The sequence below is a fragment of the Pleurodeles waltl genome, chromosome 3_1 (assembly GCF_031143425.1).
Source record: "Pleurodeles waltl isolate 20211129_DDA chromosome 3_1, aPleWal1.hap1.20221129, whole genome shotgun sequence".
Taxonomy (NCBI): domain Eukaryota; kingdom Metazoa; phylum Chordata; class Amphibia; order Caudata; family Salamandridae; genus Pleurodeles; species Pleurodeles waltl.
Window position 1 is genome coordinate 1,485,376,870 of NC_090440.1, and position 17,752 is coordinate 1,485,394,621.

Sequence of the window (17,752 nt, forward strand, 5' to 3'; positions counted from 1 at the left end):
GCCATTTTACAGCTCGGCAAGGATGACACTGTGTCAATGCTTTGTTAGATAAGCAGACATTTGAGGTGAGCAAATCTAGAGTGTCGCTGGTGTTGCAGAGGGCTCCTCACTAGAGTGGCTCTCTACCTAAAATTCAGAACTTTCCAGAATTCTCCTTTGTTTTTTGTATATATATATATATATATATATATATATATATATATATATATATATATATATATATATATATGTATATATATATATATATATATCCACAAGCATTGGGTGTTAACCTTGCCCAGCGCTACACCAACCTCAGGACACTGGTCCCCACTCATAACATAAAACAACAGAACTGAGGAATACATAACTTCTCATGGAGATTATATCTGTGACTAATTTTGTTTATTTGTTCTTTGACAAATTTCAATGGTTGTTTTTTTAACATCACAACAGCCAATAAGTGTTTCACACACTGCGCTTCTTCAAGGCTGTACACATAAAAAATACAAAATCATATTTCAGTTCCAAATAGCATCCACATCCACATTAAACAAATCTACAAAACAAAAATAACATTACAGGAATATACAAAGTTAAAATGTATCTACACCCAGGAGAAAACAGTCTTCATGTTATCAATGAAATACCTTTTAGCTAGAATCATAACCGATTACAATAAAAATGTTGGACCTCGGATATTTACCCCTCAATTTTAAGCTAGAACACTATAGTTACCTCAAAAAAACAATACAATATTCACTTAAGACTTTAGTGTTCACAGTATGTATATCCATTGCTTTCTTCTTGTGTTCTCCCAGTCCTCTTCTACAATTATCACCTGTTGGTAGTAATAAGTACCTGATGATATATCATATTTCTGTTCATGAGAAAAAGTATATGTTTTTAGTTAATATTACCCAAGGCACTTAGGGCCTCATATCGAGGGTGGGGAGTCTTAAGACGACTAACCTTACAGTGGTAGTCAGGACCGCTGCTGTAGTGGTTCGACCTCCACATTAAGACCCTGGCATCTCCACCAGGGTCGGTGATATCACGGGTTGAGGGTGGGTGGAGTTTGCAATCCTCCAGAGCAGCGCTACATGCAGAGGTGCCCTGCAGATTACGACCTCATTTTCAGCCAGCCTTTTCATGGCTGGTTTCAAAGCCATGAAAAGGCTGGTAGAGAACAGGTGCAGGGGCAACATGGGGGCCCCTGCACTTGGGATGGGCAGTCCAGGGGTCCCCCTGCCCATCTGTGCAGACAGAACATTGTGGAAGTGCTGGTGCATCCTTCAGGCAACAGCATTGCTGCCATCTCAATTACGAGCCAGAGACAACGCTGCCACCCGTCTACCACTGAGCTGACGGGAAACACCTAATAGGTCACCACTATGGCAGCAGCCTCCCTCTCAGGAGTTTGGCGGACAGGCTATCCCATCTGATAAACTCTTAATTAGCCCTTGCTTCTTCATAGAGTAACCATGGTATTTGATTCAGTAGCTATTTTCAAAGAGCCAAGAATTCTCAAATGAAGGGGTCTCTATAAACATACATGACTTTGTTACATTCAACACTCCAATTACTACTCTAACTCTACTTCCCAAGTGCCTACCAGGTGATGTCACATTATTCAATTAGTATGAATGTGGATTCTTCCAGTCACTGGTTCACCCTCCTAAATACTTTCCCCATATTACCGAATCCTATGACAAAATGCAAAACTGGAAAGAAAAGAACACTATAGGGAGAACACCTAGATCCCTTCACAGATACATAACCAGTTTTCAATGCTAATCAAGTGTGAGATCGATCCGAGAAACCATCGCCTTACTTGAAATCCCACATAAGAACCCTTCTGTTAAAAATCGTAATCCTCCTAAAAAACATATATAATCCAATGTGTGTATGCAAGATCATTAAAGCACAAAATACAGTTTCTATTCTATCCTTCCCTAAGCCTCTGACCTTAGGCTCAAAACCCCATATTAGTCTAATGCTATAAGCTGTAACTATTGATTTCTTGGTCCTGTGGCACACCCTTTCATTTATCCATAGATGTCGTTAAAGGGTCGTCAGAGGGGTCACAGCTGCCACCACTGGCTTGCACTTTGCCACTCCTGTCTCTGCCCTTGCGACCCCTGACCCCAGTGGTGGCTTATTCAGTGCCAAGAACACAGTGGCTGTTCGCCCTGATGGACATCAATTGGAGCTCCACTCTGTTTTCTGTCAATTTTTATTATATTAATAGAGAATAATAAAACATTACTCACTATTAGTGTAATAAAAATGGGAGTATAATTAGTTGTAACATGTCCTTCCATGGCAGCTGAGGTAAGTAAAAAAAGATTTTAATGTATGTTGTGTGTGTGCTTGCGGGGGAGAGTGTGGTTATGTGAGATAGACAGAATGTAAGTGTAAATCTGTGATTATGTATAAGTATCTGTGTGTGAGTGAAACTGGAGGTAAAAGGGAATAGGATGTCACTTTCGCTACCCCTGACATTTACATTTCGGTGAATTGACTTCCATGCATTTATCCTTCCTAGAACGTCTAACCCCATGTTTGAATGCTACCCTATGTTAGCTAGTACCATACACGCTGAACACTTGATGCTATAGCGAGACCAATCATGAAAGATACACCCGACTGCTTTCATATAAAAATGTGGATATTCACCATTAAGTTCTTCTCTCATTTTATATTACTGCATGTCAATAAGACCCAAAACACAGCACTCATATTTTTTCAGACCTCCGATAAACTCTCCCGCCCCTAATCATTTTTTTTTTTTTTGTTTTACATTTGGTATCCTAGCAAGTTCATAAGATTTAAAACAAGGCTCTCATTTTTTCAGGCCTCCTAAAAACCCTCACAACTATTAGGGTCCCTAAAAGTTATAGTCACCTTTAAACGTATAATACAAAACCTTGATGCACGAAATGTAGTTTCCTATTTTCATTTTTTTTCCTGTGACATCTGACCTAGGTTCAAATTCTACCATTATGTTTGCTAAAAACATACCCACTTAACTCTTGGTTCTGTAGCGTGCTCAGTCATGGAACATACATTTAACTGCTCTCATGTAAATGTGATTAATCAACATTAAGCTCTTTCCTAATTTGGTATTACTGCAAATGAATAAGGCTCAAAACACGGCTCTCGTATTTTTTCTAGAACTCCTCTATAATATTATTACTGGCCCTTAAAGCTAGCATTTACCGTTAGTCTCTTCTATCTCTTTTGGCCGGCACTACACTCCCCATCGTACTTCATTAAGCAATCAGTCCGCCTCCTTAGTATTTGCAAACCCCCTAGCTAATATGTTACTGAAACTGACAGCCTTTCTGCTTATCACCGGTCCAACAAAGATGTTGCATCCCTCATAAGACATGTCTCAATTCTAGTACCGATGCTGCCAGCTATCCGTGCCCATTCTCCAGCACTAAAGCAGTGTTACATCCCTCATACAGCCCCTCCTTCTTCCCTGCGATTATTTCCGCACTACTTCACGTGGACAATTAACAAGGTTCCCCTCACTTGTGCTCCCTTTTATATCCAACCTATTCAAAAAGTCATAACACCTGTGTCCGGGTGGTGTCCACCTCTCATAACATCTCTCATACATCCTTAACTCCTAGCATTATAAATTTCCATTTAAATTAGCAACCCATAATGAGCAAAAAAAGTATTTTTAAGTCTTTTGCCCTCCCAAAAGAATGCGGAAAAATAATAAATAAATGTATAATTTGTCCCAGATCATAAAACTGAACACCCATGCAGACTCGTAGTAAACACCCTCGGTTTTCTATTCTACGCCATTAGGTAACATTACGTTAGAGTGTGTGTATTTTAAATGTACATTTCAATTGTTTGTACCCATACGAAATAATGCAAAGTGCTTATCTTAATAGTCTCCTATAGGGACCATCGCCAGACTCAGAAATATTGTGATAACTTGGTCAAACTTGCCAACCCAAATGTTCGAAAGACACTTAAGGGAAAAACTAACGTACCACACAAAAATTACCTTTAGCATGTACTCCCCCTTGTTCATACTCTAGGATCAAACCCTAGTTTCCACGATTAGCAAACTCCTTGATTTGCACCATGCACCACCCTATCTTAGTCATACAGTAACATGATATTCTTAGGGGCAGATTTAAGAAAAGTGGTGTTGCATCCAATATTTAAGAAACAGCACACCATGGCGGTAGTTATGGAACTAGCATCAACATTTTTGATGCAATTTTTGCGCTTTGCAGGATTAGTGGCAACATCTTTGACGCTAATCCTGCACAGCTCATTGAGGACGATTATAAATAACGATGTGTCTCCTTTTAACTCCTGCCGTGTGCCGGCTTTAAAAATGCCAAAAAGAATGGCTCAAAAAACCTTTTTTGATTTCTTTGCGCCATTTTGTCAGCCCCCAAAATGGTGGAACACCCCCTTGAATGCATTATGCTTGGTGCAGGCATAACGTGGCACAAGGGGTTAAAAGTGCCACAACGCATGCATTGTGCCATATTGTAAATCTGGTGCATCGATTTTAGAAGGCAAACGCCACATTAGTGTAAAGAAATTACACTAATGTGGTGCTAGAACTTCTTAAATCTGGTCCACAGACTTTAATATTTTAATCACATCGTATTCCATAAACGTACTATTTACTTATTGTCACCCTTTAAACTCTTGGTAGACTTCGATGTCTCATTACTAGCAGTTTTTGTTCCTGCAAAAATTCAATTATCCAACATTTCTCTCTTATCAAAGTGTTTAGCCATTCTCACTTATTACTTGCACCACAAGGTAATTATAACTCGGGCCCTTGCTATGCAGAGTTTTCTTATCAATAATTTTATCGCAAATGTTGCAGTGATAATATCAGCAATTACATATAAGAGCTCCTCAATGATATAATACTTGGAGTAATTAGCAGTGCATGGTGAAGGTGAGAGTTATAGTTACCTTAGAGCGTGAGCTATAGTTACTTGAAAGAACTCTAACTCTAACTGCAGATTTTTTCTGATTTTGCACGAGTAAATTTAGAACTTAACTATTATGTCCCTGAAACTTTGTTTTTTCAATGAATTCTATGTTTTTTTTAAAGTAAAGCAATTTTAATTACTATGGGGGTCATTATGACCCTGGCGGAAGGTGGAGAAGTGGCGGTAAGACCGCCAACAGGTTGGCGGTCTTCTTTTTTTGTATTATGACCATGGCGGTTACCACCATGGTCATCCGCCGGTTCTCCGTTCCGCCCGCCAGGGCGGAGATGACCGCCGAGCTGGAGACCTGGGTCTCCAGCCCGGCGGCCGTCACTGTACAGCTGGCGGTATTTTGACCCGGCTTACTGTAGTGCATTTCCTGCGGTTGGAACAGCCATGAAATCCATGACGGTAAGCACTATCAGTGCCAGGGAATTCCTTCCCTGGCACTGAGAGGGGTCTCCCCCACCCCCCACCCCGACTCCCTCCCCTACAACCCCCACCACCCCTGCCACCCCCCAAAGGTGGCAGGGCCCCCTCCCCACCCGACCCACAACATCACATAACTCACACACACACGACACGCACGCAGGCACCACCAACACACACACGCACACACACCGACATACATGCCTACATCCACACACACAGTCAGACACGCACACCCACATTCAAACATACACGCACACATCCATACAGACATACCCACAGACATACACACACTCATTCCCAAAACACGCAACACCCACGCACTCACACCCCCCTCTACATACACAGACGCATACCCCCATGCACCCACACAACACCCCCTCCCCTAACGGACGATCGACTTACCTGTTCCGTCGATCCTCCGTGAGGGGACGGAAGCCATGGGGGCAGCTCTGCTGACACCACACCGCCAACAGAACACCGCCACGGTGAATCACAGGACGTGATTCGCTGGGCAGTGTTCTGTTGGAGTGGAGGTGGATGTGGAGCAACCTCCACTTCCCCGCCTCCCGCCAGTATTGTTGTTGGCGGCTCTCCGTCCGTAAAAGGACGGAGAGCTGCCAACAGTCATAATAGGCCGAGCGGCAAACCGCCACCACTGGTGGTCTTCCGCACGGCGGTCCCTCGGCGGTCTTGTAAAAAGACCGCAGAGGTTGTAATGACCACCTATATGTTATGCCAACCCCCACTGCACCTTTGGCCGTGCACAGCGGGGGATTTGTCGCACAACCTGTTCTGTCAGTGGATCTTTTATTTTAATTATTTTCACATTGACAAATATTTTGCAAATAATCCATGATAAGTCATGACGTTTTGTGAACATCATGCATAGTGATGCAAAAGTATTTTAAACCCATAGTTTGCCCCTAAAAACCACCTATGTCACACCCCTGGAGTCAGGGTACCTTCACCATGACCCCTTATGACACTTTCAATTAGGATTGTTACCACTGGGGACAGTGTCCTGTCAAATAAAATGGAGGCTGCAAGTCACTGGTCAGGTTGTGGTCAGCCAATTACAGCAAGTCTTGCAAGCGCATTTGTGAAATTCATGAATTTCTGCTAAACATTTGCAAAATAATTGCAAAGTTGCCATGGCAAGAGATATACAAATTTGGATTTCCTTAAATTGATCAAAAACTACTGAACAAATTTACATCAAATAAGTGAAACCTCATTTTGCGCACCGAAAGCTAGCTTTCTGACAAATTTGGTGTAATTCCATCCAGTGGTTCGGGCTGTAGTCATGTTTCAAGGTCCTATAGGAATTAACAGGAGAAACACAACTTTTTTTACACCCCCTATACATATAGATATTACCTACTGACAATCGCCAGTTTCCATTGAAAAGTGTTTTTTGGACTTGGCTATATCTTTGATGCTATTTGACAAATCTTCATAAAATTGTCAAAAAACAGTGTGCCAAGGGTCTTGCTGTGCATGGAAAGTTTTGGGATGATCCAAGAAAAATGGGGGTGCATTTCATAGGTTAATTTCTGTAGACTCTTTGGGCACTCCTACAGCCAGAACCATGGACAGAATTACACCAAATTTGGTGCACATATCACCCTTTTCTTATTTGGTGTGAATTTGTTCAGTAGTTTTTGAGATTTAAAGCAAATTCAAATTTGTATATCTGGACAGAGCATAAGCACAGATCTCATGGTGAGATCGGACAGGCTGTCAGCACTTCATCCAGAAAGTGTTGGCAACCATCTTGGGACCAATATACATAATAGCAACCATTGCAGTGCAATGTAGTGAACAGCAGGTTTTGAGGGTCACAAAAAGGAGAAAATATAAAAGGTGGTAACATATTTTGGTTACAATATAAACCATTTGTCGTAAGGTGATTTTACCCTGTGAAAAAGCCTTTAGTAATAACAACCATAGAGGGAAACATACCTATGCACAAGGTGGCACACAAAGAAACAATAACACTGCATTTACATCCCCACAGGACCCCCCTACTCAATGTCACCGGAGAGGAGATGCCAGCCACATCCAGTCCCCCCCCAGAAGAGGCCCACAGTGATGGCAGCAAATCTGCACGCCTGGATCACGATGACCAACCTGGCCCATCAGGGACCGCTGGACAGTCGGTTACCCAGGCGCATTCCCAACCCACCACACAGCCTCACCCCTCAAGAAACACAACCACAGCACCCACCCACCCAGTGGCCCCATACCTCTGTCCCCAGGACACTTCAATCAGCAGTGTGTCCACCACTACAGGGAACCCAGGCAACCCCACAAACACAGGACAATCAGGGACCTGGGGTCAGTGGCGGTGGGCACACAGTTCAGGGTACAGAGACACAGGACAACAGGGAAGCTGGGAGGACTGCTGTGTGACAGGGAGAGGACAGGCCCAGGGAACCAACTCTCCACGAGTCACTAACCAACATCCTGGGAGCATGCCACCATTCCCAGGCGACCATGGGCCAGATGCTGGCCAAACTGCAGGAGACCCAGCAGCTGCAGAAGGGACAATACTTGGGGATCAGGGAGGACCTGAGGGACATCCACACCACACTGGTCACCATTGAAGGGGTGCTGGCAGACATGGCAAACACCATGAGGAAGGCAGTGGCACACCAATGGACCCCTCACACTAGCAACACTGAAGGTCAGCCCTCCACCCCCACCGACACTAGTGGACAGAAGGCCCTGCCACAGGAACAACAGGCCACCAGCACCCCACCCCCTGCAGAAGGAGAACCACCCCACAAATGGTCCCTGCGATCCAGGTAGAAGCCAAAGAGCATTGCCAAGACCCCCGTCAGGAAATGAGACTCTCCTGATTGTCACCCTTGTGTCCCACTCTGTCACCCTATCCACCTTGAACTGCCATTGCTCCACTTCCTATGCCCCCTTGGACAATGCACCTGTGATACAAATAGACTGAACATCTATCCTGGACTTTCCTCCATCATCAACCCAGCCCATTGCACATCGCCATTTACTTTTCAGCACTGAAATAAACACCCTTGGAACTATTACAAGTATGGAGTCTGTCAATTGTTTGAAATATATATTAGTTTAACAAACTGTAAACAGTACAATTCAAATGTACTGTAATATTTACATAGGCATGACCTGTAGTGGGCAGCAGTAAACACACCAGGAGCCAGAGTGGGGCACAGAGATCTGAAAATAGAGATGCCAAAGGGTACAGTAAGTGGCCATAGAAATAGGGAAAGCAGGCTGCCATGTTCAATGTCCAACACAAAACTGCAATGGAAGGTGAAGTTACAGTGTCTAACCTGTGTGTCACTGGAAGTACTGTTGAATTAGTGTAGTTCTGTTGTCCACATCCTCTTCCTCTGCCTCCTCTTCGTCACTGTCCACAGGCTCCACCGCTGCCACACGACCCATCCCCAGGCTCATACCCCTGCAGAAAAGGCACCTGGCGTCTCAAGGCCAGGTTGTGTAACATGCAACATGCAACGATGATCTGGCACACATTCTTGGGTGAGTAGTAAAGGGATCCACCTGTCAGATGGAGTCACCGGAATCTAGCCTTCAGGAGACCAAAGGTTTGCTCAATGATCCTCTTTGTTTGCCCATGTGCCTCATTGTAACGTGCCTCTGCCCTTGTCCCAGCATTCCTCACTGGGGTCGGTAGCCATGAGAGGTTGGGTTTACCAGAGTCACCTGTAAATATTGAGGGATACCTGGTAGCCTCACTCTCACCCTTAGGGCCAAACCCACACCCATATACCTACATCAACTGCGTGGGGACCATGGGCTCACCTATTAGCCACACCCTGTGCCTCTGGAGTTGAGACATCACATATGGGATGCTGCTATTCCTCAAAATAAAAGGCATCATGCACAGAGCCAGGATACTTTGCATTGACATGGGTGATGTACCGGTCCGCCAAAAACACCATCTGCACATTCAGAGAGTGAAAGCTTTTTCGATTTGTATACCTGTTCATTTCTCCAGGGGGGGGGACAAATGCAATATCTGTACCATCAATGGCACCAGTGCATAGAAGTCAGCCTTCACTGTGGCCAAGTCCTCCACCTGCTGGGAAAACGATTGCCCCAGTCAGCCCTGCTGGCCTCAGTGAGGAGGCTATTGACCTCCTGAGATCCCTCACTGTTGGGCAGTCAACCATACTGAATGCCATCCAGGGTGTAGGAGGGCATTTGCACCAAACAAATGCATACCTGGAGGGCATTCACTCTGGTGTGGTGGTCCAAGAGAGAGCATTCCAGGCTCTGGCCTCCTCACCATTGGCAGCCATTGTCCCTGTCTCCAGCCTTCCCCTCCAACATCCTCTACCCAGTCCCTATCCCCTCAACCTGAGCCTATCCCAAGCACACCTTCAGACTAGCAATCAGCCAAATCAACACACAGAAGTGGTTCAGGCAAACACAAGCACCACACTTCATCTCACAGGCACTCACACAAGTACTATCCCCATGCAGACACACCAACATCCACTGCCTCCACTGTGTCCCCACTGTGTTCCCAGTAGCATCTCCACTCACACCTGCATGCACTACATCCTCATCCAGTACCTCCATCACCAGCACGCCTATCACTACATGCCCCTCACTAGCAGTCACCACCCCCACATCTATGTACATATCCCCTGTGTCCTCTCCCACTGAGTCTGTGACCCCTCCTCCTAGAGTACACAAGCGCAAACACACCCAACAGGCATCCACCTCACAACAGCATCCAGCCCATGCACCTGCACCCAAACACAACAGACTGACACCTCCTACAACCACTCCCTCTTCCTCCTCTCCCAAACTTTCACCCTCTTTCCACCCCAGTGTCCCTAAGAAGCTTTTCCTCACAAACATTGACCTATTCCCGACCCCTCTCTCCCTCTCGTCAGGGTGGCCAGAACCCAGCCCAGCACCTCAGCCACCCAGTCCATGGTCACTGTGGTTTCTGCAGCTATCAGAGGCTCCAAGGAGGCAACTGTCAGCCCAGCCAGTGTGCCAGCGACACCTGCCAAGGCCAAGAAGGGTCCGTCACCTGGCAAGGGCAAGAAGGGGACAGCAGCCAGCAAGGGGAAGGAGGCACAACCAGTCAGCAAGGGCAAATCACGGACTCCAGCTGGCAGAAGCAAGGAAGCACCACCATCTGCCAAGGGCAGGAAGGGGCACAGAACACCAGCCACGGCACTTCAGCCGTCTGAGGCTGCAGATGAAGGCATGGAGGCTACCACCACAACAGCCAGCACTGCCACCTGCACCGCACCCAGCACCGCCACCTGTAGCCAGGCCAGCACCACCAGCTGGACCGCGGCCAGCACCACCACCTGCCCAACCACCAGCAGCACCACTGCCAGCAGCAGCCCCAGTGGGCAGCTGTCCGAGGCTGCAGGTGAAGGCCTGGAGGCTACCACCACCACGTCCTGCACCGCCACCTGCAGCACAACTGGCATACACAGAGTAGCCGTCACTGCCGGAGAGCAGTGTGTAGTGGTGACTAAATGGGCTGCAGTGCGTCCTGGCCCCTGCAAAACCTGTCATTGTGACACCCATTTGAGAGACTGCGACCTTGCATGCATCATAGGGCACAAAGCCCCCTCCAGAACCAGTGGAAGAAGGCATCCACTCAGCCCCTCCTTGTCAGGATGAAGCACACTGGGCACAAGGCCCCCTCCAGATCCAGTGGAAGAAGGCATCCACTCAGCCCCTCCTTGCCAGGATGAAGCCATCCACTAGAGAGACTGTGGCCTTGCACTCCCCAGGACCAAGCAGTGGGCAAACCACCCACTTGAGAGACTGTGCTCTTGCACTCCACAGGACCAAGCAGTGGGCAAACCACCCACTTGAGAGACTGTGCCCTTGCACTCCGCAGGACCAAGCAGTGTGAAAACCACCCACTAGAGAGACTGTGGCCTTGAACCCCCCAGGACCAGGCAGTTGGCAAACCACCCACTAGAGAGACTGTGGCCTTGCACTCCTCAGGACCAAGCAGTGGGCAAACCACCCACTAGAGAGACTGTGGCTTTGCACTCCCCAGGGCCAAGCCGTGAGCAAACCACCCACTTGAGAGAATGTGGCCTTGCACTCCCCAGGACCAAGCAGTGGGCATGTAGCCCCCTCCAGAACCAGTGGTGTTCTACTATTTTCTGGCTGAGGTTACCCCCCCATTCCCCGTCCCCCTGAGGTGCCTGTGTGTTTTTGACCTGATGCACCTGCAGTGTTCTCTCTGTATTGAGGCGGTAGCCAAGTGTGGCCTTGGCCTATGTGTTTTGGCCCAGTGGGCGATGGACATTTTTGATTGGGCATTGTCCCTCCTTTTGTATATATTGTATATATTATACATACTGATTTTCTTTATGAACGTATTTCTTAAAATTACTAATATTACACTAATTTTACTCCATTCCTTTTGTCCTTTGCGTTATTCCAGAGGGTTACGGGGTGTATATGTAATGTTGTTGCATGTGTTTCTGTGTATAGTGTTGGGGGTGAGGGTGGGGTTGTTTAGTGTTGCGTGTGTGTGTCACTCTCTTTTTCCACCACCCTCCCTTGTGTGCTAGGTGCAGTACTCATTGTGGTCATCGTCGCCGACGTTGGTATTCCTGGTTTATGAGGAGGTACACCAGCATGGGGAACACCTGCAGCTCGGGCTCTATGACATCGTAGTTCTTCCTTGAGTGTCGTGAGGTTAGTCGTTTCCCTTCTGTGTTCTATTTCTACTGTGCTTTTGATGGCGTTGGTACCGGCCCGGAAAATCTGGCGGATGGGCAGGTTGTAAGTGCAGTGGGTGGTACATTGTCTTCAGCCAGGCTGGTGGCGGTTACCGCCATGGTGTTTGTTGCTACCGCCGTGGCGGTCGGAGTGTTAAAGTGGCTGTATCTGTTAGCGGTTTCCGCCGTGGTCATGATTCCATTTTTGTTACCAACGGCCTTTTGGCGGTATTACCGCCACTTTATCACCGACCACCAGGTTTGTAATAAGGGCCTTTATATCAGTTTTACAGTGATATTTCAACATCTACTTATTGCATTTTAATTGTTTTCACCTGCATCTTATCAGATAAATATTATATATTTTTCTAAACACTGTGTGGTATATTTATGTGGTGCTATATAGTGTTGTATGATTTATTGCTCAAATACTTTACACATTGCCTTCTAAGTTAAGCCTGACTGCTCAGTGCCAAGCTACCAGAGGGTGGGCATAGAATAATTTGGATTGTGTGTGACTTACCCTGACTAGACTGAGGGTCCTTGCTTTGACAAGGGGTAACCTGACTGCCAACCAAAGACCCCATTTCTAACAAGGGGGGACCCCAAATGTCCTAAGTGGACACTGGCACCCACTGGTGCTCAGTCACAGGGTTTGGCCAGGGTGGTGCTTGAGGAGGAGTTGGTTCCAGGTGGGTGGGAGCCAGCTGAGATCACCCTTGTCTCACTAGGGGACAGTGAGATGGTCCAGAGAACCCTTGTGCCTGAGAACATTAAGAAATACAGGCGGTAGGTGACCATCAATGGACAGAGGATGGAGGCTCTGAGAGACACAGGGGCCAGTGTGACTACAGTGAGGAGTCACCTGGTGTCTGAAGAGCAGATAGATCCCTGTGTACCTTACCAAGTAGTTGCAATGGACAACTCAGAGCACCTGTGCAGAGTGGTGTAGGTTCCCTTTGATTGGGGAGGTCTCAGGTTCCTTGAAAGTAGCTGTGAGTACAACCATGCCTGTGGATTGTTTGCTTGGCAATGACCTGGAGGATTCCCCTTGGAAGGAGGTGGAAAGCCAGTCACACTTGGAGATGTTGGGTCTGCCTAGGTAGGTGTGTGTGTCTACCTGGTCCATGGCAGCCCTTCAGAGTGAGCTGGAGACCCTGGAGCCTGACAGAGTGGCCCAGGTGTCTACCAGAAGGTGGTAGGGCAAGGGGTGTGAGAAACTGGCTCCAAATGTTCCCACGGTCCAGGGGGAGGCTGAGCCTGAGGGGGAGGGCCTGGAGCCTACAGGGGAACAGGTGTATGAACTGAGGGAGATCCCTGAGCTGTCACAGTTCCAGCAGGAAGGGGGCCCACCAGGGAGGCACTCTTTAAGGCACAGAAAGTATGCCCTACTCTGGAGGGTTTGTGGCAGCAGGCTGCAGACCAGGCATCTGGCAAGGAGCCATTTGATTTACAGGGAGGATGGCTTCCTATATAGTGAGCCTACGTTTCCTGAGTCTGGGTCAGCCCGTGAGCTGGTGGTACCCCAGTGCTTCAGAGCCTTCCTACTGGGTTTGGCTCATGATGTGCGTTTAGCTGGTCATTTGGGGCAAGACAAGACCTTTGAGTGGCTTGTCTCCCACTTTTATTGGCCCCAAATGCAGAGTCCTGCAAAGGCTACAGCTCACTGTAGGTCTTCCCAAACTTGTTAGGCAAGTTGCAGGAGTGGGGGAAATACAAGGCACCCTCCAACCTTTTCCTGTGGTTAGTACCTCCTTTGAAAGGGTTGATATTGACATTGTGGGGCCTCTGGATCCCAAGACAGCCATGGGCAACAGGTTTATCCTGGTCTTGGTGGTCTTTGCCACCCGGTACCCAGAAGCCATTCCTTTGAGATCAATCACTGCCCCTGTGGTGGGACGTGCGTTGATTGGTTCCCGCATGGGGTTCACCAAGGAAGTGGTATCTGACAGGGCTACCAACTTCATATCAACACATATGAAGTCTCTGTGGTGGGAGTATGGGGTAACATGTAAGTTCACCACTCCTTACCACCCCCAAAGCAATGGTCTGGTTACGACGTTCAACTGCACCTTGAAATGCATGATTATGGGCCTATCAGAGCCCTTGAGGCATAAGTGGTATGTCCTCTTGCCATGCCTCCTGTTCGCCTACAGGGAGGTGCCTTAAAAAAAAGGGCTTGGATTTAGTCTTTTGAGGTATTGCGTGGCCACCCTGTCAGGGGACCTTTGAGTCTGGTAAAGGAGACTTTGGAGAAAGCCCCCAGTAAACGCTCCCCCAAGATGCATTCAGCTACCTGCCAGCTCCTAGAAACCAGACTGCCCGTTTCAGGGGTCTCGCACAAGAGAATCTAGAGGCAAGCCATGAGGACATGAAACACTGGCATGACCAGAATGCCACTCTGGTTGAGTTTTAGCTTGGCCTGAAACTGTGGATGATGGTGCCAGTGGAGCCTAGGATGCTACAGGACAAGTGGACTGGGGTATTTGAGGTGGTGGAGCGCAAGAATGAAGTCACCTACCTGGTGGGCTTGCAGACTCCCAGGAACCCCTTGAGGGACCTACATGTAAGTTGTCTCAAGCCACACTTTGAGCGAACTGAGTTAATAATGCCTCTAACAACAAATGATTGGGTGACCTCCTGTTTACTAAGAAGAAGGATGGGTCTGTGGAGGGTGTGAACCTCTCCTCCTCCCTGACCCAAGAACAACAGAAGGACTGTCACCAGGTGTTAAGTCAGTTTGCCTCCTTGTTCTCCTTGATCTCAGGAGTCAGACACTTGTGTACACATGATGTGGACACTGGGGACAGTCCTCCTGTGAAACATAAGGTTTACAGAGTGACTGACAAGGTTAGGTTAACATCAAAGTTAAGTTAAGGTTAGGTTAACATCAAACATCAAAGATAAAGTTTCTAAAATGTTAGCATTAGGGTTTTTTGAGTTTTCTAGTAACCATTGTGCCAGCCCTGTGGTCTAGGATCCAAAAGCTGCTGCTCTGGGTGCCATTCCAGAACTCTGGTTCTGTGTGGATTACCGGGGACTCAATACAGTCAGTAAGACGGATATGCACCCCATCCCCTGAGCTGATGAGCTCATCGACAGGTTGGGGCTGCCAAATACCTAAGTACATTTGATCTTACCTCTGGGTAGTGGCAGATTGCTCTAACTGAGGGGGCTAAGGAGAAGTCTGAATTCTCCACACCAGATGGGCACTACCAGTTTAGGGTGATGCCCTTTCAGATGAAGAATGCCCCGCTACCTTTCAGAGGTTGGTCAACCAGGTGTTGGCTAGATGACTGTGGTCTGCTCCACTTGGAAGGAGCACTTACCGCACGTCTGTAAAGTATTGGAGGCCCTTCAAAAGGCAGGCCTCACTATTAAGGCAAGTAAGTGCCAAATAGGGCAGGGTTCTGTGGTATACTTGGGATATGAGGTAGGGAGTGGTCAGGTGGCATCCCTGTAGCCAAAAATTGATACCATTCTGACTTCGGAGCCTTCCAAGACCCAGACTCAGGTGAGAGCCTTTTTAGGTCTCACAGAATACTATTGGAAGTTTGCAAAGGGGTATGGCATTATTGTTGCTCCCTTGACTGAGTTGACTTCCAAAAAGCAGCCCAGAAAGGTGATCTGGACTGAGTCTTGTCAGACAGTGATTGATGCCCTGAAGGCAGTCAGCACAGCACCTGTGCTGAAGGCACCTGATTTCTCCAAGGAGTTTGTTGTGCAAACTGATGCCTCAGAGCACGGTGTAGGAGCAATGCTATCACAGCTAAATGAAGAGGGCCTAGATTAACCTGTAGCCTTCATTAGTAGGAGGTTATTTCCCAGGGAACGTAGGTGGAGTGAGATTGAGTGTGAAGCTTTTGCTGTGGTATGGGCACTGAAGAAGCTAAGATCCTACTTGTTTGTGACTCACCTCCGGGTTCAGACAGACCACAGGTCCCAAGATGGTTAATGCAGATGAGGGGTGAGAATCCCATATTGTTGAGGTGGTCCATCTCCCTACAGGGATTGGACTATATGGCGGAACACCACCCTGGCACAGAATACGCCAATGCTGATGGTCTGTCCAGATTCTCATGGCTTAGTGATGAGAACTCCCATGATGTTGGATAGTTGTTCCCCACTTTCATCTGGGGGCTATGTGTTAGACTTAGCATCCTTGGAGTGGTCTCCATTAACTTTTTGCCTCTGCTTTCTAGGTTGTTTCTGTGTGCTGGACTCTGTTTTTGCAGTTTTGTTAGCTCTGGACATTTTACCACTCCTGACCAGTGCTAAAGTGTAAGAGTTCCGTATATAAATTATATGTGTAAATTGACCTATCCATGATTGGCATATTTGATTTACTAGTAAGTCCCTAGTAAAGTGCACTAGAGGTGCCCAGGGCCTATAAATCAAATGCTACTAGTGGGCATGCAGCACTGGTTGTGCCACCCACACTAGTAGCCCGGTAAACATAGCTAAGACCTGCCACTGTAGGGTCAGCAGTTTTTAAGTTGCCAATTCGATCTGGCAAGTGGACCTACTTGCCAGGCTTAAAACCTTCCCTTTTTCTACATATAAGGCACCCCTAAGGTAGGCCCACGTACTGATGTGTTTTACATGTCCTAACAGGGAAATACTGCTATATTCAGTTTTCACTGTTGCAAGGCCTATCACTCTCATGGGTTAACATGGGGACTGCCTTTACATGTTCTTAAAGTGGAGATTCCCTTTGGGAGGCGATAGAAATGGAGTTTAGGGTCTCTGAACTCAATCAATCAATCAATCAAAAAAATGCATAGAGCGCGCTACTCACCCGTGAGGGTCTCAAGGCGCTAGTTGGGTGGGTTGTTACTGTTCGAACAACCATGTCTTGAGGTTTTTTCTGAAGAGTAGGAGGTCTTAGGTTTTGCGGAAGTTGGTGGGGAGGGAGTTCCAGGATGTGGGGGCGAGGTAGGAGGAGGCCCTGCCTCCTGTGGTGGTTCGATGGATGCAGGGGACTGTAGCTAGTGCGAAGTTGGCTGATCGGAGGTTCCGGGTGGGAGTGTGGAAGTTCACTCTATCATTGAGGTAGGTCGGGCCGGTGTTGTGGAGGGATTTGTGTGCGTGGATGAGGATCTTGAAAGTGATTCTCTTGTCTATGGGGAGCCAGTAAAGAGATTTGAGGTGTGGTGAGATTCGTTCGTGGCGGGGGAGGCCAAGGACGAGGCATGCGGCTGTGTTCTGGATTCTCTGGAGTTTGCTTTTGAGTTTGAGTGTGGTGCCAGCATAGAGGGTGTTACCGTAGTCAAGTCTGCTGCTGATGAGTGCATGGGTGACTCCATTTGAAGGGGGAATCCATTTGAAGGATTATTTTAGAGTGCGGAATGTGTGGAAGCAGGATGAGGTTAGTGCATTGATTTGTTGTGTCATGGAGAGGGAGGAGTCCAGGATGATGCCGAGGTTGTGTGCGTGGTTTGCGGGGGTGGGTGTGGGACCTAGGACGGTGGGCCAACAGGAGTCATCCCATATGGTTTTGTTGGGGCCAAAGATGATGATCTCAGTTTTGTTGGAGTTAAGCTTGAAGTGGTTAGTTGTCATCCAGTTGGCGGTGTCGAGGAGAGCAGCGTGTAGGTTGGTTTTGGCGGTGGTGGGGTTGCGGAT